This window comes from Gallus gallus, chromosome 5, assembly GCF_016699485.2.
Source record: "Gallus gallus isolate bGalGal1 chromosome 5, bGalGal1.mat.broiler.GRCg7b, whole genome shotgun sequence".
Lineage (NCBI taxonomy): Eukaryota > Metazoa > Chordata > Aves > Galliformes > Phasianidae > Gallus > Gallus gallus.
Window position 1 is genome coordinate 51,210,338 of NC_052536.1, and position 27,817 is coordinate 51,238,154.

At 45.3% G+C, this 27,817-nt stretch overlaps 1 long non-coding RNA gene across 2 annotated transcripts; it reads right to left on the reverse strand.

The window, feature by feature from the left end:
- Nucleotides 1-5,875: 5,875 nt before the first annotated feature.
- Nucleotides 5,876-19,763, reverse strand: LOC121110849. 2 transcript variants are annotated; one of them, XR_005860112.1, is made up of 5 exons: nucleotides 12,478-19,763; nucleotides 11,456-11,682; nucleotides 9,083-9,140; nucleotides 7,786-7,986; nucleotides 5,876-7,667 (listed from the first exon to the last, which is right to left on the reverse strand). It is a non-coding gene; the product is annotated as an uncharacterized LOC121110849 (long non-coding RNA). The 2 variants fall into 2 exon arrangements; XR_005860111.1 differs by having other exon boundaries at nucleotides 7,786-8,051.
- Between the last annotated feature and the right edge of the window lie 8,054 nt (nucleotides 19,764-27,817).

A 27,817-nucleotide genomic window follows, 5' to 3' on the forward strand; every position in this document is an offset into this window, starting at 1 on the left:
TTTCAGAAGGAGCTGTTGCAGAAAATAAAAGTACTTGCCAACCTGGCTTTAGAAATAAAAGCCTATTACTACAGATGAGTAAAGGGCCTCGTACATGCACTGAGATAGTGGCGCTGCCTTCCCTGGTGGGCAGTCAGTTCTCTGTCCCCTTCAGCCCCATGGTTTACTGCTAGCACCCCTGGCCCCCAGTTCCCCTTCCTGAGCTCGTAGTCCACCTCCTCAAGCCCTCTCAAGAAGCCCTGGGGGCAGAGGCTTCTCCCAAGAGGGTTTGGAGCAATGTGCTTTATGTAGACCTTGGGACAACATTGCTAGGAAAGGGATGGTATCAGACTTACTAACAATTTGGGGAAAACAGCAGTTCAAATGACACCCTTACTCACAGGTTACTCCTCCCTGGGGATGGCTCAGCCCACATAGTAGGTACTCTCTGTTCCCCAACCTTCCTTATCTCTCCCTTCTTTCCTGAGCTATCCAGGTGGTGTTAGGAACCATCTGCTGCAGTGATTCAGCAGAATCCATTTAGTGCTTTCCCAGTGAGGCCAGCATCTGCCAGGCAAGGGGGAGGCTGTGGGGAAGCCCAGCACATCTGCTGCTGTGGCTGTGAGCAAGGCTGGGGTCAGCCCCCAGCCTCATCCCAGATGCCCCTTGGATGGTGTGCAGGTTGCAGCTACCCCATTGAGTGCACACCGTGTCCCTAGTAGTGCCTTGCCCGGCTCAGGCCAAGTGGTTAATTATCAAATGACCATTTTGGCTCGGGCTGTGCTCAGGAAGAAGCTGTGCCACAATTTGCTGCGGTGTCTGCTCGGTGCTTGGCAGGCACTGGGCGTCCTGGCTGGCACGAGGTAGGAGCCAGACAGGGCTGTCATCCCTCCCCAAGGTCACAGTGAGGGAGCTCGTGCTGGAAGCAAGAGCATCACAGTGCTTGGTGCACGAGTTGGAGGAAATAAGGCACCGTGTTTCCCCTCTGGGGCAACAAAGCAGCTCCAGTGCAGCAGGATTTTGCAGGAGAAATGCAGTGTGAGTATGGGCTCTGTGTAAGAGCATGCTTGCAGGAGGGAGAAAGGATAATCCCAATTCCCTGTTAGACAGCACAGATCCAGAATTTACGTGGGCTGGGTTCTGGACAATTGCTTGACTCTTACTCTGGGGTGGGGGGAGGTTGATTGTGCAGATAACAAAATGAATGTTATTAGTGGTGCTGACTTCCCAGCCCGTTGGTGAGACCCAAGCCAGTCCCTGGCAGCAGCTGCCAGCAAATCCTGAGTCAGAACAAAAGGTAACTGCCTGGCAAGGTGTTTTGAAACCTGTATGGATTTGAGCCTCTGGCAGGAAACATAATAGATCTTGTGTTCAAAAACCCATCGCATCTGTGCTATAGGTTATGGCAACAAACGCTGAGCAAGGAATGGGAATGGGCATCTCTATTTTTCACGTAGCAGAAGGAGTCTATTTACAGCAGGCCACCGACATTTGGAGGAGCGGGAACTTTTCTCTCCCTTTATTTATAAATTAGTTTAAAAACCTTATTTTTTGATAGACCAGGAGTAGCTGCAAAGACTGGGATTTCAACCCTTCTGGTGTCGAATCAGCTGTCAGAAGAAGCCGATTTCCTTTTAATCATTTCTTCAGAGATCCTCTTACATGGCAAACAGCTTATTTTTCTTCAACTGTTTTGTAAGCAAAGCTATTCACGCTGCTGCTTTCCACACACAAAGTCTTTGGGAGAGGGCTGGAAGAGTTCTTTCTGGGCATCTGCTCTGTCCTCCCACTCCTGTGTAAGGCTGGCTCAGCTCCTTGTGCTACCTGCAGCAGTGTCTGCCTTTCCCTTAGCCTGGAGAGCTTGTTTCTCCCTGCAGTGTCTAACACACAGTGCATGTTCTTATGCTTTTGTCTTTCCCAGAGCCTCTGGTGGCAGTGCGAAGGCTGAGCTGTGAGGGTGGGCCTGTGTGGTGAGGTCACTAAATCACACACCAAACATGGATGCGGAGTCTTGGGCAAATCCACCAAACTGCAGGATGAACTTATTCTAAAGCCTTCAAATGCCTCATTTCATGGATAGTAAAGATACAGGAGGCCCCAGGATGTGAGGGACGGGCCGTTGAGGCAATGTGTGTGAGAGGGAAGGGCCCAGTGAGGCTCTGGTCGTTTAAAGCCGGCTCCAGGCCAAGGGGAAGGCCAGGCAGTGTTCACTGCTCCCCCTTGGTTCCTCTGGGCTGTGTTTTGTTTCCTGGTGCCTATCCTACACCTTGGAGACAAACTGTCAGCTCCATGGCTCTGTGGGAGTGTGGAGAGTTTGCTCAAGCCCGGGTTCACCTGGGGGTTGAATTTTGCTCTGGCCACTATGCAGGTTGCGAGGTGGCAGAGCTTCAGGCCCCTCACAGCCTTTTGGGATTTGGGATCCCAGCCTAGGTCATGTTGTCCAGACCCTGGCAGGGAGCTGGGACTGCAGACTTGAATGCAGAAGGGGCAGTTGTTTTTTGGAGCAAGGTACAAGCCTCTGGGCATGGTCTAACTCTAAAATGACAGTAACAGCTCTGGTTCCTATTGCTCCTGGTGTTTGTAGGGGATGGAGTACCCCCACAGCAGTGAGCAGGGCAGAGGCACTGCAGTGCTGCTCACAATCAGCAGAATCCAAATCTCTTTTTATCTTTAAATTTAATCATAGAAACACAGAATTATTAAGGTTGGAAAAGAACTCTAAGATCATCCAGTCCAACCCCAACCCATCCCACTATGCCCACTGACCGTGTCCCTCAGTGCCACACCTCCATGGTCCTTGAACCCCTCCGGGGACAGTGACCCCATCGCCCCCCTGGGCAGCTAAAAAGCTCGAGACTCTCAACAACAACAATCACCTGTCATTTTTTTTGGAGAGGGGGAGCTCAATTTTTGTTAAGCCCTCTTGTAAAACTAGAATTTATGAGATCAGACTGTGCTTTGTTCTGCAGTATTTGCAAACATCAAAAGGTGCCAGAACTTGCTGAACGCTGCTCTGAAGTGCAGTGTGAGTGCAGCAGCTTCCTTGAGGTGTTTTGCTGTGCCTCCAGTTGCATGCTGGCAACTTTTTGCAATGCCTTACTGCTCACCTTCAAATAAAAACTTCTGCCTCTTTGTTTCATTTATTTCAAACCCAACAAAAATGTCAGCTGCCTTCAGAATAAGGAAACCTAGGAGATTTATCTTGGAAGATTGTTCTTCTAAATGTGCCTTTTTGTATGTGTGTTTTTTTGTTTGTTCATTTGGTCTTCAGGGTGTGTAGCGTGGCTCTGTGTAGCTGATGGAGCTCAGGGGAATGCAGGAGGGTATCAGGAACGTAACTACAAAACCTGAATTCATCCCTCAGGATGATCTCATGCACAGCCATGGTATCTGGATCTCTTAATTCTCGCCTCAAGTTGACATATCCAAAAGCCTTGTTGCTCAAATGTCAGTGCCGGGAGTTTCCCTTGGAGAGCCCTTTTCCACATCATGACCTGGCACAAGCTCCCTCTGCTTTTACAACTGCATTGTGCTGAAGGAGAAAAATAGACGAACAAGTGTTCTTACTGCATTGCTGCCTTTCAGCACTGCAGCCAAAGCTGTCTAATTTGTGGGGAGGTTTACAAGTCTTTTTTTTTTCTTCTTTCTGTGTTTTATTTTCAGCCTTTTAGATGAAAGTCTTTCAGGTTGCCATCCCCCATGATTTTTCACATGTGAATGTACCAAACTGCTGAAAATATATCTCTTTACAAGGCGCCTGTTTTACTGCCAGTATCCTGCAAAGCTCTGCCCCGGTAGGTGCTGCTGGGGCAAACTCCAGTTCTGCAAAGCCTTTCTCTGTGTGTTGCACAACTTTCAGGCGGGCACAGCGGGCTACCTGCAAGTCGCTCCCACTTCCTTGTGTACTTTGAAACCCCGAGGGAGGGCGAGATGAAAATGACTGAGTTATTGAGAACAGATGTTGCACAGTAGCAGAGAAACAAATATTTTGTATTTATGCTGCTTCCATCCAAGGGTAATGTTAACACCGTTAACTTGCCCTTTCCTCAGCATAATCCAGCTGCCGAGCAGAGCTGCCTGCTAATAATGTTCCTCTTTGGAGAGGGATGAGCAGCGAGCTCCTGAATATACTCAATGTGAGACCTCCTTCTGCAAGGCTGACTGCTGCACCCCTTCACCTATGTGTCATCCTTCCCCTTGTCTGACCCATCGGTTGTCCCCTCGTGAGCGGCAGATTACTCTGCACAAACAGGAAAGACACTAACCAAAGCTTCTTTGCAGCTTGTTCCTTCTCTAGTGTCTGGGTAAGAAGCAGACCTCATCTTTTTTTTTTTTTTTCTTTTTTCTTTCTGTAAGAAACCTACCTATGCCTCTCTCCAGGTCTTTTCACACACTTGCTTGCCATCCCCAGGATATAATTGGCTTGGGGAACACAGCTATCCCTCCATCCCCTCTTTGTCAGCCTAAAATCATAAAAGTCATAGAATTGTTTGAATTGGAAGGGACCTTCAAAGGCCATCGGGTCCAACTCCCCTGCAGTGAACAGGGACACCTACAGCTCCATCAGCTTCTTACGTTGCAAAGTGCTATCCTGGCTCTCCAGCCCCACAAGACGACATTCCGGCAGCAGCACCTGGCTCCTGGTGCATGCTGCAGGCAGTTGCATTGGCAGCATTGAAGTTTCCTTTGGGCTTTGTCGTGCCATCATCTGCCAGTTGGCTCGTTGGGCCCCTCGGTTCTCTCCTTGATGGACCTCTTCATTTGGACCCACTACATGAGGTCTTTGCAAATTGAGCCTTGGGGCTGCTGTCTGTGAGGTGTTGCTCTTGGTTTGCCGCAAAGCTCTCGGCAAACCTTTGTTTTGTTACAATAATAGTAAGAGGGAAAAAAGCTGATGAAGTTCCCAGTAGCTCGATGGAGCCTGTTAGTGTCAGCAGACAGGATAATTTACTCAGCCAATTGTTCTGGCTCTGATTATTTACAGTAACCCTAAAAGCATTGCCTCCCTCCCAGGAAGGAAGCGCTGGTTGCTTTAAACAGCAAGAAAACACTTTAAACAAACTGAGAGGAAAATGCAAAATGCAAGCTCTGCTGCTCCTCTTGAAAACAACCGTGGTTTTGGGACAGAGCTTCTGCTGAAGGAAAGCCTGCCTGTGCTGGGATCGCATCACTGCGCACCATTTCTAAACGTTCCCCTAAGGATACTGCTAGTCTCTGTGTATGAATAAGCCACTTAGAGTGCATAGCTGCTATATTACAATTTCCTAAGAGGTGCTGGCATCTGGAGAGATTACGTTCCACTGGACCCTGCGACGGAAAGAATGAGTTCAAGAACAAAGAATGAAATCCTCCAGTCTGCACTCCGAAATCTGATCTTCACCAAAGGGTATGGGCAAGCTGGTAGCACGCCCTCGGCTGGACCTTGAAATTGCCAGCTGAAGGCAGTGCTTCGTGCAGCCTTCCCCTTTCCTGCACTGAGCCATCCATAGAACTAAACTCAGCACCGCTTAGTGGGTGGAAAAATCTCACCGGCGAACTTGGTGACACCGAAACGCATGGGATTAGCAGCCCCGCCATGCTGCTGCCTCTATTTGCAGGATGGGCATGGTTGGCACCGCGCTCTGTTGAGACACCTCTCCGGGTGGGAGGGCGATGCCGAGCGCCTGGCTGCCCGCCAGCCCGCCCAGAGCCGCACGCACATTGCAGCAGAGCTGCAAAATGGAGATCGCCCACTCCCAGCAGCCTGTGCTGGCGGCTGTCTGGCAGGATTGATGGTTGTCACTACTGAACGCTGCTGAGCTGGAGCCAAAAGCAAATGAGTGGATGTCCTCGTGAGCCTGCTTGGGGGAGGAAAAAAAATGGAAAAAGACAAAAAACACCAAAAAACCTAAGAACTTTATTTTTTTTTCAGTTTAGAAACTAAAGTAGAGAGCCTCGCTCCACTCTGTGATTGCTTAGCTGGGAAGAAATGATGAGGCTGAGAGGAGCGCCTGCTGCACGCAGAGCTGGGAGGTCAGCAGCTCTCAGCTCCTTGGTACCATTTTGGGGTGAAGCAGATTCTAAGGGGAATGAGGGGGTGTTCTCCTCTGCTAAGCTGCTTCTGGTTGAGGGATGGACGTAGTTGAGTGGGAAATAGTGGTGATAGGTGAACGGTTGGACTAGATGATCTTGGAGGTCTTCTCCAACTTTGGTGATTCTGTGATCTTATGAAAGGGATGTTTAACTGTGGGCAGCCCTGATCTTAACAGCTGTGATGTAACTGATATGGCAATGGAGGACAGGCTGATGTTCCTTAATGGTTTTCCCTTTTTCCATGTGGAAATGGAGGCCTGGGCCTGCTCCAGGTTGTGATCGTAGCAGCAGCTAATGCATGACTGCAGTGAGGTAGCCGGTTGTAATGTGTTTGCTCAAAGTGGGGACTGGACTTGTGGAACCTGAGTGAGAGGCTGTGTGGTTTGATGGTTGGACTAGATGACCTTAGCGGTCTTTCCACCTTTAATGATTCTATGGTGCAGCCGAAGTGGGAACATGGTGCCAGAGCCTGGGTTGGGTGTAATGTTTGAACTGAGCTTGAGCTGCACCAGCCAAGCTGAGATCAGGCTCTTGCCTCATTAGTCCTGGTGCGGTGCCCATGCACATGCCAGTCTCCAAATTCTTCACAAAAAACAGACAAGTATCGAGACCAACAGGTACCAAAGGGCGAGAACAACCTGGAGTATGGTGTGCATCAATCTGTGATCCCTCACCTTTTGAAAAGGGAGCAAAAAGGGACACGGTTAGTGGGCATGGTGGTGATGGTTGAGCTAGATGATCTTAGTGGTCTTTTCCAACATTAATGATTCTATGATTCTATACAAGGAAGGAAAGAAAGACAGAAAGGAAAGATATATGTTTCCTTTTCTCCTCTATGTTGAAAAAAATAGCTTATTCTTCTGCCTGCTTCCTCTTTCCTTCCCTCGTGTTCTTATTCTGGTAGGATGCTGAGAAAAAATGTTTTCCTTGACCGTTTGTCCAGTCCCCTCTGGGATGGGTGTGCGATTGAGTTGCTGCTCCCTGGGCTGGGGAACAGCTTTGTCTGCACTGCCTCACTTCTGCTATTTACACTGTGAGGTTTTTCTCTGGGCAGACCTGATGTGGTCAAATGAGATCCTTTCAGACAAACCCTGCTAGAAACACTGTGAGTGTATCCTTGAGTTATGTCAAAGAATTTGACACTGAAGGTAGCTTTGTGCTTGCCTCTGCTGAGAGAAAGTCTCCTGCTCTGTGATGTGGCCCCTGCAGGATGCCTCTTTGTGTTTTCCTCCTTGGGTGGGATTGCCACGGCTGCTGTCTTTGCTGAGGGAGCAGTGAGGGGAAAGGTGTGTTCTTCTTATGGCACTCACAGCACCTACATTGCTTATTCCTGGGGGGTACCGAGTTGCAGAGACAAAATGCATGGTATTTATTGTCTTGGCAGATAGCAAAAGCACAGCTATGTATGCTGCAGAAATTGGTGTGCTTACCCTCTCTCTAGGACACTGAGCACCAGCTGCATGCTCTCACCTGGTACAGAGCTAGCGCAGCAACCAGCTGGAAGAATGTGATCGCAACAGCAAGGCTGGGACAGACGTTCCCTGTCCTGCAGCCCAGCACTTCTTATGCAATAGCTCCTTTCCTGTTTGTCCCACCAGCTCTGCTCTTCAGATGGGCTGTAGATACGTGCAGGAGGAACCAGGGGAAAAACATCAATGTGACCCATAGGCTTGAATTACTCACATAACTTTTGGAGGCCACCTAATCAGCTGGTTTGAAACAAATGCTTCTTACCTTGCTGAGCAGGAGCTTCTTCTCCCTATTGGCTTCAAGCAGGTGGAAGGTGATGTGTCCTGCCCTCGTGCAGCCAGGGTCCTGCCCCAGTACTAATGGCTGCCTTTAGCCACAGGCAACTTTCCATCATTCCTCTGATGTAGTGAAAACCAGGTCTGAGTGCTGTGTTCATGGAGCATTCACTGGCTATTTGTTTGTATCCTGTCAAAGATTATACTTGCTTCAGCTCCTTCTTCCTCCTTTTTTCTCTTTAGATCAGATGGTATCTTTTTATTAAGCAGCATAAGAAAAGAAGGAAGATTTAAACTCATTTAACCTTGACTATAGCCATTAGTTAAGCAATTAAAATTAAAGGGTGAGTTAATGGGCAGTGTCAAACATTCGGAGAAACATCTGCTGTAATAGAAGTGTGCCTTTTAGCTGATGAATAATTGATCCATCACTCCTTGGTACCGAGGTCTGGGTGAGGAGGCAGTGCTGGCCCTGCTGGAGCATCACTGGTGTCCCCTCCCCAGAACAGCAGGAAGACTTGGCCACCACCACTTGAGGATGCATTAAGAAAACCTGCGTTGTAGCTCCTCAGCCAAGGTCATTCCTCTCTCTCAGTTCTTTTGCTTTCCTGGGATCAGATATGTTATTTCAGGTCTAGAGGAACTGAAGGTCTATTTTTGCACCTTTATTAATGTGTGTGTGGATGGATGTGGTGTCTGTCTGGACACCAATAGCCGGGGATGTAGATGACTCAAACTGCTTTGGATTGTAACACTGAGCTAAATTAACTCGCTTTTTGGCAGACAGCAAATGTGAGTGAATGTCTTTGCTAATGCACTGAGGACAACACTGTAAATATTGACCAAAGTTTGAGGGGTAAATAGCAGAAAGCATTTGTCTCTTGACAGTGATAGGGCTAATAATGCTCAAGTTACTTCTGTAATGCTATGATCTCCCATAGAAAGCTGTGTCTGTGTTGGACTGGTCTCTGCATGTGGTAGATTGATGGAGCAAGGTCTTGCCAATCACACAGACCCACTTTGATACCAGGATGGGAGCCCTCTGGTGACACAGACACCAAATTGAGGGCATTGGAGCATTTGTTGCGTGGGATGTGGGAGAGGAAAACCTGGGTCATGGAAGGATCTTGATGTGCTGTTTTCTGCATTGCCTCTTAATCCCTGAAAAATCACACAAGATTCCTTCTGCAGTACTTCAGACCTTGTGTGTGTGCAACCAGCTGAAGTGAGACAAGCCCGCCTCTGTGCTCCAGATAGTTGTTAGCATGGCAAGGGGAGCTCCTCACCTTTGTATCAGGGTGTCTGAGTGCAGGCCTCTTTGTAGAAGGGATTTGGGAAAAAGCACTGGGAAGGAAACAGAAAAAGCAGAATGAAAGTTAAATGGAAGATATCTTCGAAATGACTGTTAACAGAACATAGTTCTTCTCTCTTTCTCAGTCTGTGTCTGGTCAAAGTTTAACCCATGGAGGTACAAAGTAGTAATATTGAGAGTAAAGTAGTACAATCACTTCCACACTCCCAAAGAAAAGATTTGTATAAATATTTGGTTTTCATATCCTCGTCCCTCTTTTCTCAGGACAATTTGAGGAACTTCATTTTATGCAGTTCAGGTTTTGTTTAAAATCAAGCCAATATGTGCTTGCATCATAAGCAGAGAGAAAGGGAAATAAACCGGGATGGGAAAATTATCTGTGTGCCTTCAGCTGGCGTTAGCTGACAGCAAGCAGAACCTGTAGTTCGCTTTCTTCCCGTATCTCACCCCCTGCCTTTGCCCTGGCATCTGCTCGAACTTCTGCTGCTGTTTTCAACTTCTTTTTCTGCTTCTTTAGAGTAGGGCGGCTCTTTTCTCAATATAGAATTGTCCCTGGATTATTTTCAAGTGTTTGATGCCTTGCTCCACTTCTACCTTTCACTGGCTCGTCAATATTGTCTTTAATGACACACGAATGCAAACGGACCTTGCTTTTAAGGCTGTGTACAGCAGGCAACACATTTGGCTTGCTCTGGAACTCCTTGAACCAGGGTATATTTAAACAAAATTTTAACTGCTGAGGTTATGAACACGCATAGCTGCCCATCTGAGTGTGTGTGGGACGTGTACAAAGAAGTTCATGTTGAACTTGAAGTAGGAGCTTTTTTCAAGCAAAGATAACTGCAAAGATGGATGAAGTAGGATTTTGTTTTTAACCCTGAAGAATTTCATTTGAAGAAATTGGAACAGTTGGACAAGGAGATCATATTCAAAGCTAGAATTCAGCCAATCCGTCTCTCACTAATGAAAAAGAGAATATTTTCAAACTTCAGTAGCCAAAGAACCTCTCAGAAACAGCAAAAAGTCTCTGATGACTGACTTTTGCAATATGCTTACTTCCATCTATGGTGATACAACATAGCTAAAAGTGTAATTATTTCTTTTACTTTGCCCCAGAATCCATACTGATATTTCCATGCCAACCACAACTTCAACATTGTCCCCATGGTGATGTAGGTGACATGTTATTGTAACCTGGTTATGTTTTCTTGGCCATAAACTTACAAAAATCACCACTGTGCTTTCTCTTACTGAAGGATGTTGAATAAGGGAGCCATGAAGAAATTTCTGCTGAGCAGTTTAGCTGATGTTATTGACTTAAACGAAAGCAAACCTTTTCTTGTGTGGTAGACAGATACTATCTGTACTGACTTCTTTTCAACCCTTCTGTTTACAGACAATCTACAGACAATAAATGGGGAGTTGCCTCAGCCCAGAGCATCCCCCTCATGCCACATCTTCCCAGAGAAAGGAACACAGCAGCAGTGGATTATCTGAGGATATGGGCTGTAGGAACAGCGATGTTAGAATAGTGGAGTTTATGCATGGGATTATAGGATAGCGGGAAGCTGCTGACTAATCTGCTCTAGGATTACCTTGTGCACTGACACAGCAAAAGATTTGGGTGGTAATGCCTAATTTTTCCTTATGTTTTTATTATGATTGCCAGCCAGTCATTGCATCCCTGTGTGGGGAGGAAGGTGAGCAGAGATTTGCACACAGAGACATCCTCTGCCCCACCTGCTTGCCCAGATTTTCAATTTGGGCTGCATGCATTCATTCCAGCATGTGATGCTGGCCTTTCTGCCTGGCACACACAGTCCCAGGCGTACAGAAGGGAAGTGGAACTGGAAGAGATGGGTTCATTGCCAGGTGCCACACATGGAAATGAGGAGAAGAAAGCACACTGATGTGACTTATTGGCCTGCCTTTCAGTTTGGCTTTTTCAAGTTGCCTTATTTCAGGAATGAAAGCAAATGGAGGTCTGATGTGGTAGGATGCTTGGTGTTGCTAGTCTGCCTTTTCCCAAGGTGCCCTCAGAGCCAGCAGGCTGCAGACTCTTGGGAAGAGAAAGACAAGTTAGGGAGGGAGAAGGAAAGAAATATCTTCTCATTGCTAATACAGCCTGAAGTTGATGCTTGGGAAATTTTGAGTAACTGTTGCTTCATTCCAAAGTAAAACAGGATAGATCTGGCGTTTTCTTCAGAAAAGCTGTTTGTGATGTTAGCAGCTACTCAGGCAAAATAAAGGAAAACTGCACAACTTCTGAGGGCTTGCATGTTTTCCTTCTGCCAGCAACTGACAGCTCCGCTCTGCCTGTCATCTGCAAACAAGCTGAATTACTCACCGTAACAGCCGTTGGAGGAATCTGTTTTTATAGCCCAGAAATGGGTTTTGGCCTTGTCCTTTTTTGGTAATCTGTTTGGAATTTGTTGGTGTTGGTGATCAACAGTTGTTTAAGGCTGCTGGCAGCCCGCTGGTCTTCACAGAATGAATCGGTGGTCTTGGGCCCTTTCCAGCTCTGTGCATTGAGCATTGCTTTCCCATGATGCAAGGGAAAGGGCGCAGTCAACACTAAAAGGCAGAAAATTTAAAACTGATGAAAGGAAATGCTTTTCCACACAATTAGCCTTTGGGATTTGTTACCACATGGAGCTGCTTACACCAAACATTTAGCATGTCTCTGGGGGAGGAAAGGGTATCGGGGCATTTATATGGAAAACAGATTTTCTGAGGAAAAAGGTTCAAACACACAACAGGATTCTGAGGTCCAGAGCAGAAGTTTCAACTTCGATTTGAGCAATGTATGTTCTCTCTGGACCACAGCAAGGTCTTGAATTGCAACCTGCAGTCCCAGGTGAGCACCATGACCACAAGCTATACTGTTAGTCTGCTGTTATAATTGTTTTCCCTACCAGTGGCTCACTCAGCAGCACTAACTTTCCAGGTGTAGACATTTCAGCAGTGGCACAGCTAATGTCGCTGTCCTCCTTGGGGGTACACCTGTGCCACAAAGAACTAGTTTTATCTGTGAATTTATTAAGGGAGCAAATGAGTTCATAGAATCATAGAATCATGGAATTGGTTGTGTTGGAAGAGACCTTAAAGCCCACCCAGCTCCAACCCCCTGCTGTGGGCTGATTGCCCCCCACCAGCTCAGGCTGCCCAGGGCCCATCCAGCCTTGGGCACCTCCAGGGATGGGGCACCCACAGCTCTCTGGGCAGCAGTGCCAGGGCCTCACCACCCTCTGAGTGAAGAATTTCTTCCTAACATCTAATCTAAATCTAAATCTTGTCTACTCTCTTTTCAGTGTAAACTATTACCCCTTGCCCTAAGATGTCTGGTGGAGATGAGAAGGCAGCTCCTACCTCAGGATCTCTGATGACTCTTTGTGCAATTGTCCCAGCCTGAGCAGGCCATGTTGATTAGATCTCTGGTTTGCCTTTGTGTTGCTTGAAGAAGGAGAGCTGTTTGAGCTCTGTCTCCATGGAGCTTTGTGAGACAGGTGTATGTTGCCCTGGGATGCTTTCCCTGTGCATCTCCAGGGATGTGGTATAACCCAGTGTGTGCTCCTGCGCTTCACACAGGGCCTTCCTCATGATCTGTCTGTCTCTCACGCAGGTTCCAAGCCCAGGAGGTTTGTGTTTGAAAGGAGTTCTGCTGAATGGAGTGCTGAGAGTGAAGGATGAAGCCTTCCTTGCTCCTGAGAGAGTTTTCTTATGGCCTCATAAGCTCTGTTCCCTCAGAAGCCACCCAGGCTGGAGTTTCAGAGTGGTTATTACAGTCACAACCTCCTCATGTCGCCTCATGATGAAATCAGCGTGGCATTTTGTGGTGGGTTTTCCTTTGTCTTTTGTTTTGAAAAAACTTGATCTGTTCTTTAAAAACAAAAATCCCCCCTGGGTTTTCCAGCTCCCCCAGAAATGACAAGGCCTTCATTTGGAGTCCTTTCTCTACTCTCAGTTCGATGCTCACCTGACAGCCTGCATTTGCATGCAGGTGTTCCATTACACCAAATTTGTTCCAATGCACTGCAGCCGTTTCCATACTGTAAAATTAGGCAGCTTGATGAAAAAGGTGCTTTTAGATAAAACAATCAGGATCACTCAGGTGCTCAGTGTGTGTGTGCTGACATCCTGCTGGCCTCCACATGAGCCATTCCCCTCCTGGCACTGTGCAGAGCCACCCAGATCCCCTCCTGTCCTTTCTTCCTTGCTCTCAGCACTAACAGTGACAGCCAGACAAGGTTAGAAATGGCCTTTAGCTGACGTTTGCCCTCCATGCTCCAGCCAAAATACAACTCATCCCATGTAATGTATAATCAATAGGTGATTAGAAAAACAAACAAACAAACAAACAAACAATTGGGCTTGTCCATGTTCCTGTCTGAATGTAGGCAGACTTTAAACATGTACTACTTATATTGAACAGTAATACGGTTGCACAAGCAAGGAGGGGGAGGTTTTGTCACTACTTTATCATTTACATTACACTACGTGAACATTTGTTCTTATCTCCTCTAAGCCTCAGAGTACTGTCTAAGCCGTGAAACACCTTCTGAGCCCGGAAAACATCTTGAGCCACTGCAGGTTGAGAACAGGAGGAAGCAGCTTGTCTCTCACTGATGACCCAAGAGCATCCTCTAGTGCATATCTAAGGTAATACTTCCAGGTTCCCTGCCTGTTTGCAAAAATAATAATTAAAAAATAGAGTAAAGGACCAAAATCCTTTGTGGAGTTTGTGCTAAGTGGCAACACAAGGTGTTAGCGAAGGAAGCAGTGCAAACACAGATGGTAAGTGCTTGCTAACGTTGGAGTATGGCTTCAGCATGAGTTAGCAGCACCAAAAACCTTGTGGGGCCAAGCCTTTCAATGGTACAGTTGTGTAGCTCTCACCAATGAAACACCGAGCATCATCCATTTTATAATGGTAAATGCATACAAGTGTTCAAACGCATTAAAAATGAAAGGCTTACTGCAGAGAAACATCTTAAAATGAGTTTAAATGCATATTATGTATTTACAGATTAATGCCTGTAAGGGGTGCGTTTTGACTACAAATACATTTTGCTAATTAGCAAAGGTAAAAGTTACAGCACCACTGAGGTTGTGAGATTCTTTCTTTTGCCACAAAAACCTGCTCCACACGTTTGGTTACTGTAAGCCATTTTCCCACACTGGGTCACTTTTATTTTTGTTACACTGCAAAGAAACAGTGCATAATAAAGAGTACAGCTAAAGATTTTAAAATAGCCATTACAGGCTATTATGTATATGTTTGTTAATATGGTATTATATGGCATGAATCTAGTCCCCCCCATGCCTTACTTTTTATCCTGTAAAGTGAAAAATGTTAATTTCCCTGCCTCAGAAGAGAATAAACCCATTAAGGGCTGCCGAGTGCTCAATTAAAAGATGATGGGGAGATGTATAAATATTTTAGGTGGACAGATACATGGCCAATAACAACATCCTGCTCTCCAAGTCCTGGACAGTGATGCCATATTTTCCTTCATCACCCCACTGTGCCATTGTGCTTTGGCTTTCCTCAGTGAGCAAACTACTCCTTTCTCCAGTGAAGTCATGGGTAAGGTTTCCTCTGGCCAGCTCGTTTTGCAGAAAGTCTTCAGAAAACATGACTCTGTGTGCTCTTGAGCACTGTATGTTTGCTTCATAGTTATTACTTTCTGCTAAAAGTATGCATCAAAACACAGCTAAACACTTCTGCAGAGAAGGTTTAAAGCCCACATGATCTAATCTGGAGCAAATATTATGGCAAATAACACACAGCATTTGTGTACAAAGTTAAAACAAGTAGAGAGGAAAGGTGAGCTCAGGACAGCCACCGGTTAGATTAATCTTACCTCAATGCAATGAAAGGCTTTGAAAGAAACTTTGAAGAAATGAGCAATTATCACTATGGAAGCAATAGAAGATGAGATAACATTACCCCAAGTCAACCATGCCAGCCTAACCTGTTAGCTTTCTTTGATAGAACTGATCTTCCAGATAAGATGTACAGCATGTACCCACCTTGTTTCCCAGGGCAGTTGATAAAGTGCCATACAGGAAATTATGCATTAAGGTGGGAATTAGTAGGAGTGTTTTGATGGCGTAAGGAACCGGCCAGGGTGATGTGAGCAGTGAGGAAGGCACTAGCATTGGGAGAAAGCTGCTGGAGCTCTTCCTACAGGAGGAAGGTGGAAAATGGCTGTGGAGAGGGAGAGCTTGCATGTCCTAGTGGAGCATGAATGGCAGAAGAAGAGGATCAAATTTAGTTGCTCTGAGCATGAGCTCACAGAGTAACAATGGAGCTTTGGCCATGAAACAGGTCACTGACACTTAGGAATGACTGGGAAGACCTCAGTGCTTCATCCACATGCAGGAGGTCCAAGACTCATCAACATGGCATGGTGCTGATGGTGGTGTGTTTACTCTGTGGATGTAAGGGGTGAGGATGTGTTTCCAGTAGATATGAGGAAGGATGAAGGCCATGAAGGTACAGAAGCTGGTGAGACTTCGTCTGGGATGCTCTGCTCAACCTGGTTCTGTATGTGAAAGGAAGATGAATATAGGAGGCAATGAAAGAGGATTTTTCTCTCAGGAGGCTGGTGTGGCCACCAAAGGGAGCAGTCCTGACATTGAAGGTGTGTGTTTTTTTGTTTGTTTTGTGCTGTTGTTGTTGTTGCTGTTGTTGTTGATTGTATTTCCTTATGTGTCTATTGTGAATTTAGCACTAACACAAGCAAGGAGTATCCACAGTGTGGAGCAGCGGCCCCAGTGGGAAGAGAAAAGATGATGATTTCCAGTACTTCATAGCATATGATCTTCCACCATTGCTTCTTGAGCAAAAGAGATCAGAGACAGTCAGCAGTTGGGCAAACTGGATCTGACAGGGCTGGAGCTGTGTGTCTGACCATGCTGTGCTGTGGGGCTATGCACTGTGGAGAGTGCAGGCATTGGTTTTCTGCTTCAGTGGTGACACCAGGATCAGTGGGGCCAGGTTGTCCCACAAGGGATTTTGGTTTGGAAGTAGACAGCTTCTAACTCTTGGGGCTGGAAGGATGTGCTCCTTGTAGGGATGAGTACTGGAAAGAGTGTTCTCAAGGTAGAGCCTGAGCTGTTTATATTTGAGGTTTTGAGATGTGGTTGCCTGAGGACAGCAGAGCACTAGCCAGAACCTGGGAGGCAGCTAAGCTTTGTAATGCACACAAAGAAGTCCATAATAAAGGGAAATGGGGACCTGAAATAAAGGGAAAAGGACCTGAAATTTGAGAGCGTTTGGCTTTGAAGAGATGAATGTGAAATACTGAACGGTAAAAAAAATCAAATAAGGCAATTTTGAGTGATTGATCTGAAAGGGGCTGACCATCTACATATATACCACAGCAGGTGTGACGGTCACAAGAGGGCCAACCTTAAGGCATTCCCTGCTTTTCTTTCACCTCTGTATTGCATCCCTGATGCAATCATTCATGTGAAGAAGCAATTTCCACTCCTGTTTCTACCTCTTTAATTATACTGGCATCACTACAAGAGAGAATTGCTCATCCATCTCCATCCTTCACAAAGGCACTACTTTCAGTATAAAAGAGATTGTAACAATTCTAGTATTCATTTTTAGAAGAAAAGAAAGCCAGACAGGCATAAACCACCTCATATACCACTTCATACTGGTGAACTGCATTACAATAAGCTTATTTAGTTTTCAAAAATTAGAGTTCATATTCTTAAAGATTCTCCATGTGGTTTTTGTTTTGTTTTGTTTTTGTTTGGCAGGTTGGTTGGTTTTTTTTAATTTTATTTTTTGATTTTGCATGCATTGATGTATACAATTATTTATATATTTTCATTTAAAACTAACAATTGTGCTATTCATAAGCTGCTCTGTGCAGAACCAGTGTTAAAACAGCTGAAGGAATCATAGCAAAAGCAGGGACTTAGAAACCACATTAACTACGAGAGAGTCTTTAAATCCCTTATTTCACCTAGGCACTGTCCAAATGATTTTCTAATTAAGGATATCTCTTGATGTGATCAAGAATATGAGGGAAAAAGTTCACAGCCTATTACAAACCTTGCAGAGGACTGAAACCACAAAATGATGAGCTTGGTTGACATAATGCCTTCTCGAGGTGAGGTTGGCATTGCTACTTCTAACTTCCTCTCAGAAACCCATTTTCCCTCAGTTATGTTTTGTTTAGGGCTTAGTCATTTGGGCTAAAGCCCTCCATCCTATCTCTGCCTCGGGCCCATTAACTGAGGCCAGCTTTCTTTAGCTATTTCTGAGGAAAAGACAGGAAGGGAAAAGGTGTCTTACAGTAACCACTGGTAACCCTCTATTTTCAGAAACCCTAGTAATGCCATCTGTGTCAACAAGATGGCGGGACCTAGCAGGAGATCTGCCTGCTTCACCTGCACATCTGAACACCTTCCTCCCCTGGATGCACTAACATATGGCCAAATGAAGATGGCCAAGATGCCATCTATGCCCCTGAAGGCCAATATACTGGGATATACTGGGCATATCATACAAGGCAAGGAAAGTAGCTCTGGGAAAAAAAACATGTACAGCTTTTTATAGGCAAGCTATTTCGATACCTTAAAGAGAACTGCTGGGCAAACATCATAATTTTGAGCTTAATCCTTTTGCTGACTTTTGATTTAATCAGATCATGGAGCTAGACACAGGATAAACAGGTTCAAGCAACACAGATCTTGAAAACCAAAGCAGAAATGTTCATGTCATCCGCCTGTTCCAGCTGTTAAGTCAATTGCAGACTGCTCGATGTGATGAGCTAATGCACTCCTGCATACAAAGGAACACTTCAGTGTGTTGGGCATGTATGTGAATATTCACTCATGGACTCTTCAGGCTGATTGCTCACCTCCTGCCCTGCCCCATGCACATATTCTGGGTAACCCATTGCAATCCCACTTTCAAAGAGCACACAGACAGCTTTCAGCCTATACCAGCAGTGGTGTCATTGAGGCACTGAGGATAGCAGGGACACTGCAACAACCATACGTCACAAATGCCCACAGGTGGGGCCCAGTGATGTGTAATTTGCCCAGTAAAAAGCCTCTTAATAAATACTTGATCTAGATTGTAGTGCTGCTGCATAACAGTGGGCAGGGGAGGGGCTGCTGGAGTTATCCATCCACACCGATGGAAAATCTTGCAACCCTGTGCCACTTCCCATCGCACCCTGCTGAGAACAACAGAGCCTCAGCTGCCCAGTAAAACCAGCATCACATTAAGAATGTTGCATTTTCTTTCACTCTGTTCTTCATGGCACCGCCACCTGCAGCACAAGCTGCCCCTATGCTCCCCAAATGCCAAGCGATGCCTCCCCTGCCTTCTTTGCATCTCTGCCTGTCTTCTTTCCAAATGGGCTGTTGCCTATCCCCAGGCCTGTGCCATTTGCCCCATGGCTGATGCAGCAGGGCGGGTTCTGGAACCTCTCCTCTGTTGCTCTTTGCTCCTTGGCTTCTCTCAGTTTTGTGGAGCTCCGTGATACCTTCCCAACACCCATGCTGTTCCCAAGCTCAGCCTTCTACCTATGGCATCTCCCTTCAAATCTTGGATACCCAGAAGTTACTTTTCTCCAGCAGAGGAGATTTGATTTATAAAATCCATGGCTGTGATCAGTGCAGGTGACTGCTGAACTCCTCTTAAGCCTCTCCTTTTCCCTAGAAGGCTTAGCAGTTGCAAGATCCTTTGTACTCACCTCCCAGATTTGCTGAGCACAGCGGTTGTAGCGGGAAGAATTCCAGAGCCACATTGCCTCATGTGTGACTCAATCCAGGTGAATCATTAGCATTCAGTGCCAAGAAATCACACTAATTGCATACAGGCCTGCAGGAAAACTCAGTTCTGGACATCACTTACCATTAGATTGCAAAGAAGCATAGAGGGAAGAACCCTGTTCAACAGTCTGGAGCCAGCAAACCCTCATTTGCAGCAGTGAATTGATGATTTTTCATGATATCTATTAGTAGTAAGCTGCAGTTGCCTTGAGACAGACTTTTCATTAATTAAGCTTCTAAATACGCTCTTTTGTTCCTAACCAGTGAATGAATCTGGTGTTCAAAGTCTTTCCCACATGCCCCTACTTCTTCTTTTTCTCTTCCTTCCAGGTTAATGGCTGTGTAATCCTTCATGGAGAGTAAAATAATTACCAGGAGGCAATGGTGCTAATTACACAGAGCAGAATAAATGCGCACAGTCAGACCCTCTGCTAACATAAATAGATTTCCATGGATTTACTCTTATTCCATGAGAGTTTTCAAAGATTTCCTTGCCTTTCTCCCTACGCCAGAAGAGAAATTTGAAGCCCAAGTTCTCAGGGATGTGAAATCTTGCTTTGTAAGGACATTGACATGTCCATGTTTACTTCCCAGCTTTCTATTTTTAAGCTACCCGGCCAAAACTGCCAGAACTCGGACGAAGCACTCAGCTGTGCTAAATATTCCCAGCATGACTGTTTTGATGACTAAAACTCTGACTTCCAAAATCTGTGCCTTTTGAGCTCTCCCATGGGTCCCTGCAGCTGGGTCACGGCACTCCTTCTTTCTGCCTGAGCTGGGAGAGATCTCGCGTATGGGAGCAGCCATCCAGTCATATTTTTCCAGTTGGGGCCCAGGCCAAGCCAGTTGCAGTGGAGGTGGTGGTGGTGGTAGAAACCACTTTTGGCAGTGACTCCTACAAACTGTGACATCGTCATTTTTCAACTGAAGTCCATGTTGGGTGCAGTGTCAGAACCTGGCTGCGCTTCTGATTCCTGCCAACTCCTTACCTTTTACTTTAGATTTGCCAGTTACTCAGTTCTTAATTCACTTACTTCCTAAGTGATTAGCTGCTGCCACAACTAGTAAATAATAGTGAGAGTACTGCACAGTCTACAAAAGGCAAATGTCTCGTATCTATTTGGTTGCTGTTATCAGCCAAACCGCTAGTTGCATGAAAATAGAAAATCAAGCTTCTTTCACAAGACTTTTTTCCCCAGAAATCACGTTGACCTCTGTTATTTACACTCTTCATTTGCTGACTTCTTCGCCCAGAACTGCTATGCTAACTGGTTTAGAATGACTTAGCTGCCATAGTTATTTTTTTATTAGTTTGTCCAAATGCAGCATTTCTCCAATCCTGTAAAATGTTTGAAGTCCTCCAAGATGAAGTGGGAGAGAGGAGCAGAGATCTCTTGAGCCAATTCACTTTGGCTCCGAGGGTGACAGTTGCACGGACCTGTTAAGGTAATAATGTTTATCCCCAGTAATGCTGTCTAATAGCCTCCTTGGTTACTAATGGGATGGAAAGTGCATTGTCTCCTCATGACATCAGTGCGTGATTCTTCTTGTTTCCAAAGTCTGAGCAAAAATATTTATTGAACACCTCAGCCACCTTCACAACAACATCAACAACTTGACCGCTTCTACCTTGTGATGCTTGTGCTTCTGAAACAAGTACCAGCTTACATGTAAACCAGAGCCAAAAGGCAGCTTATTGCCCTGCTCTATCTGAAATCCCTGTGACTGCCTTAGGACCTGACTGTTCAAGGCTGCAGCAGTGAAATCCTGAAGGCTGCTCAGAGATGAATGCAGCCTCTCAGGATGCTGCTATCTTTGCTTCTGGATGCCAATACAACTTCAGATTGAAATGGGCAATGGCTGACACAGCTTATGGTCTTATTGATTTTGCTAAAGGCAAAGATGGCTGCAGCTCAAGATTTAAATCAGTGTGAAAGGCAGCACTGTACTCTCCTTAAGCCAATGACATTCTTAAATTTGTTTTAGAACTGCGGGCATTTTTCATCCGATGTTTTTAAAAGCTGGTTTCTAGGCACCATCCATTCTAAGTTCTTCCAGTGTAAAAAATTAACCAGCTGCAGCACAGAGACAGAAGAAAATGGGCTAACTTTGATAACATAGCTCAGAAATGGCACAGACTTACAAACCTGCAGTGAGGCAGTGCCTGATGGCCGCTGTCATCAGTGCTCTCTCAGTTAATGACTATGGTTGGTCTGTGACCGGATCTTGTGATTAGGGCTCTGAAGGTGCCGACTTCCATTCATGTGGGTTGGGTTACATCATGCAGACTGCTCTCTTCCTGGACACTCCTGGCACTCAGAGGTTCATGTGCTGGGAGTGCCCTGGCTGTGCAAGTGCTGTGCCCTCCTCCTGTTCACTGCATGCGTGGTTCTGCAGCGTGCAAGGAATCACACTGTTGTTCTTGATCTCCAATTCTGTCCCCTTTGAGGACAAACAAAAAGCATATTTTAAAACCTAGGCTTTCTGGGTGTTATTGTGTATTTTGGTTTGGTTTCACCTTAAAGCAGGAAATGACATCTCCTGGAAAGCTATTGTGGCCATTATGGGGGGAGAGAAAGCATGAACCATGCTTCTGCGAGACATTTGTCCTTCAGGGACAAAGAAACCTGGCAAACGTGGTCAGTGCACTCTTCAAAACACTTTCAAGTATTAACTGGAAATTTCAGAATTCCTTTTGTCCCACCAGTCCAGCACTGTATTGCTCTTTACCCTCCCTTCAAGTACGTGCAGAATATATTTGCATAAACTTTGCTGAATTCACTGTGAAAGGGCACAGGGAGCTCTGCGCGGTTAACCTCGGCTCCTCTCCTTGTCCAGACGTGTCCCAAGCAATCAGCTCAGTGCTGAACAACAGATCACAGGACCAGTCAGACCACACACTGGAGAATTTCCTGTTCATCTTCTCTTCATGTTAATAAGAGGGCTTCTTATAAATGTGATTATTGGAGGCAAAGAAGTTGCTTAATTTCTTTTTTTTTTTTGGTGTGTGTTTGTTCAGCTATTACAAGCTATAACAAAAAAAAGAAATTACAGACAACACAATCAGCCTTAACCATACCATCTCTTGCCCCTCCTCACTTTATTGCCTTTATTTTTAAAATCCCAATAAGAAGTTTTCTCCACTTTACCTAGGATCTTGGAGGGATTTGATTTTCATCTTTTCCAGGTATACATTAGGTTCGGCTGAATGATGATTTATACTGTAGCAGTGCTGAGCAACTGAATGCACAGTACAAAGTATACAGTCCAGTCTCAAAGCACACCACTCGGAGGACCTCTTCATGGCATCTCTCTGCTGTGTTTGCTCCTCTAATCTCCACCACGTGTTGGAGGTGATGGGTATGCAAACCCAGGTACTGAGAAACGCCTGATGTTAAAATGTAGAGTGGAGAAGATAACTCTTGAGAATGAATGAGAAATGAACACAATGCAGAGCTAATGAATGTCTCTGTATTTAAATTCAACTCACAGTGAGTGGGTGGAAAGCTCAAGGACATTTCTTTAAGATCCCAAGAGGAGAAATCTGGCCTACAGCAGCTAGGGGCTGCAGCTAAAAGCAAAATGCTTTTAGCAAAATGCAGCTAAACAAGACAGAGAGGGGAGGTGATGTGCCATGGAAAAGGCCCTGCACCGTCATGTGTTGCAAAAGGATTGGCAACAGCCTCCTCAGTGATATTTAGCAGCATAATCCATTCCCATCTTTAAGCAATTGGCTGTTAGGCATGTGTGACCAGCAGGGATGGGTGGTAAATTTGCTGTTTTTCCCCAGAGGCACTATTTGCTGGTGTTACACCTCCTTGTTGCTCTGGAACTCCTGAACTGGTGCTACAGAGAAGCACAAATCAGTGGGAAAAAATGTGCACAAATCTGCTCCACTCCAGGGAAAGGAGAAGCAGTTTGGTGATGGCTGCACCCTTCCCTGAGAGCTTCTAGACTCTCCAATATGTGACCTGGCCACTGAAATACAACATGGCCCTGCCTGCCTGCAGTAACCAGACTCAATCAGTTGAGAGCTGCTTCTCCTGAAGATTTTCCTGCAGAAAATGTAATACACCCCCAACACAACAATACTAACAGTGGCAGTCGGATGGCGCTGTTATCTCCTGATGAGCACCCATGCTGAGTGATAGGTATTGAAAGGGCCCAGACGGCTGGCATTGTGGTACCTCTGGTTCTTGTCCAGGGATCACTTTGCCTTCCTCTGCCCATCATCTCACATACCCACATGTTTTCAGGACTTAGCTTTCCCATGATGAAAATACCCTGGAAAATATGAAAATACCTTGCACTCTTGTGTCATCTAGACCAGCTTGGATGCATTGAAACGATACCACAATCCACGCCTGGCTTGCCTTAGCTTGTGTCAGTAGGAATTGCTCTGTTTACCTGAACCAGATGGAGCTGCTTATCAAACCTTTGGTGAAAAGCACAGCCCTGAGCATGTGCATGTAGTTAGCTGGCACACATACTTTGCAGGGTTTTAAGATGATTCAATGGATGTGGAGAACACGGGAGTTCATGCACCTGCTGACTAAAGAAGATTATCTCAAAGTATCCTGAATCTTTTAAGAACCTACAGGTAATCAATCCGCTGCTCCTACATGAAAATACTGCTCTGCTGGTCTCCTTCTGGTGACTTTTACACTCCTGTGGTGCTGCTAATCCCACTGTTTCCCCCAAAGAAATAAATATTACTCTTTTAAAATGCCTGGCAAGCATATAAATCTCAAGCTGATGGCTTGCATGCTATAAATAATTAAAGCTGCCCCTCCTGTTGACCCTGTGGAAGCAGGCTGGCTCGTCCTGACACTGATGACCTTTTCATCCATATTCATATCGTTCCCCACCGATCTCAAGTGACGGAAACACTGCGCTGAAGATCGATACAGCAGGATATCGTTTTAATTTCCACCAGACAGAAAACGGGTGAATCTCCAAGTAAATTATTCTCTGCAGGCCAATAAATTAAGAAACTTCTCTCCCTGTAAGGCTTTCACCTCTGCAGTGGATATTACTGTAGAGATCTTCTTCGACATAAAGGAATTGTGATATTTTCTTTTATGTACGTTAGATATTCCATCAAAGCTTTCCATCTTACGGGCGAAAAGTATAGTGCAATAGAATGCAACAAACCAGTAAGTTAGTTTCAAGCAGAACTGACGTTTTCATTAAACATGAATGGTGCTATCTAGTATCAGCAGAGCAAACACTTCTTGATACAGAGTCCTCTAGAGAAGCAGCAATCTACTGTAACCTAAAAATCTCCCTTCTTTATTTGCCTTACTTATAAGGCCAGCAAAGAAATTTCAACAATCCTGGATTTCCTGTGTAATACATTACTTTGATAAAAATGTACAGGAGCATCTTCTCTTTTTTCATGAGGTCTCATTCACCTGTTGTGTACTTTCTAAGTCTGGACTCTGAGACAAGGAAGAAATCTGTGCAGTTCATAAATCAGTGAGCTGCAGCTGAATGACAGTCTCAGTTTTCCTTAAACTGATGCTTAAATTCAAATTAGGATTTTCATTCTTGATAGGACAAGAGGGAATGGTTTTAAACTGAGACAGGGGAGATTTAGGTTAGATATCAGGAGGAAGATTTTCACACACAGGGTAGTGACACACTGGAACAGGTTGCCCAAGGAGGCTGTGGATGCCCCATCCCTGGAGGCATTCAAGGCCAGGCTGGATGTGGCTCTGGGCAGCCTGGTCTGGTGGTTGGCAGCCCTGCACATAGCAGGGGGTTGAAACTGGATGAGCATTGTGGTCCTTTTCAACCCAGGCCATTCTATGATTCTGTGTTTCAATGATTCCTTTCATAAATATCAATCAAATGGACTCCGTGAGCTAAATATCAAGATTTTCCTGGAAAGGATGTTCCTGATATTTATCCAAGTGATGAAGCACCGTAAAGTATCTTCTGAACAAGCAGACTGTGGGGACAAAGCAGTAGAGGATCATCTGCCTGAAACAGTCTCTACCATGGATGAGCTGTCAGAGTAAAGCTCAGCCTGGGTCTAAAAGTGTGCAAGTGCATGACTGGAGTAAAAGAGGAAAAGGAAGAAAAAGAAAAGCAGAGGCACTGGAGCAAAACTGATTAAGGAAAACTTGCATCTATGATATTCAACCAAAAGTTCATGCCTTACCATTATAATCAAAACCACAGAGGAACAGGAGAGGGAATTTGCTCATGTTTTGGAGGGCAAAGTACAGCTTCCTGGCCATATGTGCTGCACTGGGTTCCTCAGGCCACCTAAAGTCGTTTTTCTGTTCAAAGATGCACAGAACCTTTCTCGTAACAAGTATGCACATTCATTAATTGAATGAATGAAAGAAAAGAAACTGAAATGGAGACGGTCTGAGGCTGCCCATTGTCCCCATTCTCCCACACAGGAATCCTCAATACCCTGCTGCTTCTCTTATGAAACCAATCAACTTTCCCCGAGAAGCAATTTCTTTAAATGTGACATCGAAACAGCTCTGACTTGCCATAAGGTGGTTCCTATTTAAGATGCCACACCACACAGCCATGTATCATCTGACCTAATCTCATCAGGCAGCACGACGTCTTCATTGCTGAGCTTTCACTAATTAAAAATGCCAAACATAAGATCACTTAAGCATATGCTTTAAGTCTTTCGATAAAGTTTTATATCGCACGAATCCTAGATGAGACGTTCTGACAGTGCTCACACTCTACCAGCTCCACTCTTTTATTGCACTGATATTTCTTCTTGGCCCCCTGACTCGAGTTACGACGGTCGTAAATTGAACATCGCTCTATGATTTAAGCTACATAATAAAAATAAAATAATTTCTGTGGCGCGGTGGGGGAATAAAACTGGATGACTAGAGAAGGCCATACTGCACATAATGGAAAGAAGTGTTAATGCATAGAAGGTTTTATTTCAGTAAATTCCACTGTGCTAAAAGTAAATGTCATGTTGGTAGTTGAGACTATGCTGTGGGTGAAGAAATACAGGAAAAGCTCTCAAGCTGGTAAAAAGCAAGGAAGCCAAAGTGAAGCCATTTTGAGCGATACTACTATGCTCCTGCTAAGAATCTGCCTCTACATCTCTTTAATAAATGAATTAAAAACATTAGTGTTGTAAAATTCCATCCTTTAGAAGTGCTCAAACAAGAGGTCTGACCCAGTCAGACTGTATCTCTGCAAACATTTGTCCAAGTGAATAACCGTACACATGAATGGTGCCATTGTCTTCCAGTTGACTGGGCAGCACCGCGGCCTGTTGTTGGCTGCACAGAAGAAGGGAATGTTGGCAAACGACACAACCAATACATTTGGCAGGGCGAAAGATTGATACTTAGAGAGGAGGAGCAGAATTGCTTTGCTCTTGCTGATAGGAATCAAGATTCAGCAACAGTGTTACACCAGCATTACTAAATGGAAGATAAACATCCATGCGCTGACAAATACCTTGCAATTAAAAGATAAATCAATCAATCAGAAATAAACAAGAAAAATCAAGGCAAAGACATTCAAAATGACACTTAAAAGCACATATTCAGAAGGTGGATGGTTTGCAAAGTGCATGTTCAGAAGGGAGATGATCTGCATTCTGTGGTGAACCAGCTCAGGCTCAGATATACTCAGAATTAGTGATGAAAGGTATTGGTCCTAATCCCTACAGGAAGGGCCCAATCCTGCACTCTCTGTTGGCAGGCATTAGCACCATTTGCTGCATGAAGGACACGGGTTCAGACCTCCTTTGGCCTCTTCCAAAAGTCCACAAATCTTTGCAGCTGGCATTAAAAATGAAAACAGGAATTCTGGTCCAGAGGGAGAACGCTGCAAGTGTGGAGCAGGAGCACATCCAGCTCCCTGCAGCAGGGCCTGAAGATCTGGCCTTGCTGCAGTTTTTTGCTTTCTGGGATAGAAAGTCATCACATGGGAGCAGAAATCATCAGAGTGAAGAAGAGCGTTAAGGAAGCCTGTGTGACCTACTTCTGAACCCTTCCTGATGCATCTCAAGTAAGGTAGTGAAGAGCAAATGAAATAATCCTGCGGAACAGTGCCTGATGACTCCTTCTGCAGTGCCTTTGATGCAAAGCAGCTGGGAATTCACAAGCTCTACACGTGCCTGTGAACGTATGTGCATGCTACTGCGTGTACCTGATTTCAGGCAGCGTGTGATGGGTTCCTCAGGCAGAGTTCCCCCAGAAATCCTTACATCTCTACTTACAAGCTAACCACCATGTGAGTATCTGACCAGTACTATTTTTTCTTTCACTTATCCTATTCACAATGAAAACTGCCATTCTAGGGGGAATCTGCATGGTGTGTCTGGATCAGGATATGATCAGCCTGGAACAGAAGCCTTTTCTGCAGCAAGACACAGCAAGATGCTTCATGTTTGGAGACTCTGTCAAGTCTCCCCTTACATCAGAACCTGGCAGAAAGAGCCTGATCTAATTCAGCTCCTTTGGGAGTGGCAGGATCTTTGTTTTGAAGTAGGGAGCTAAAGTCGTTCTGGTCCAAGCCATGATAACCATGGGCTCACAGTGCCAGACAAAAGATATTTCAGTAAAAAAGATGGTATTTGTATCCAGATTCAGCAGCTCTGGATACAGAAGACTGGCTTTCCAACAGGCCTGTGACCCACTGTTATTCTTTTGGTAGACATTTTATCTCACCTTCCTTCTCTTTGTTCACTGGGAATATGAGCCAAAGCTTTGGGACAGGGACTGCTCCTTACTCTGCACCTGCACAATGTACAGTACAATGAACCTCCTGCAACTTGGGTTGTGCAGGTTCATACAGCCACAGGCATGCCCCTTGGAGTTGAAGGTGACTGCTCTAGAGTAATGTAGAGATTTGCATGAAAAGCACCACCTGTTGCAAACACAGGCTGCACTAT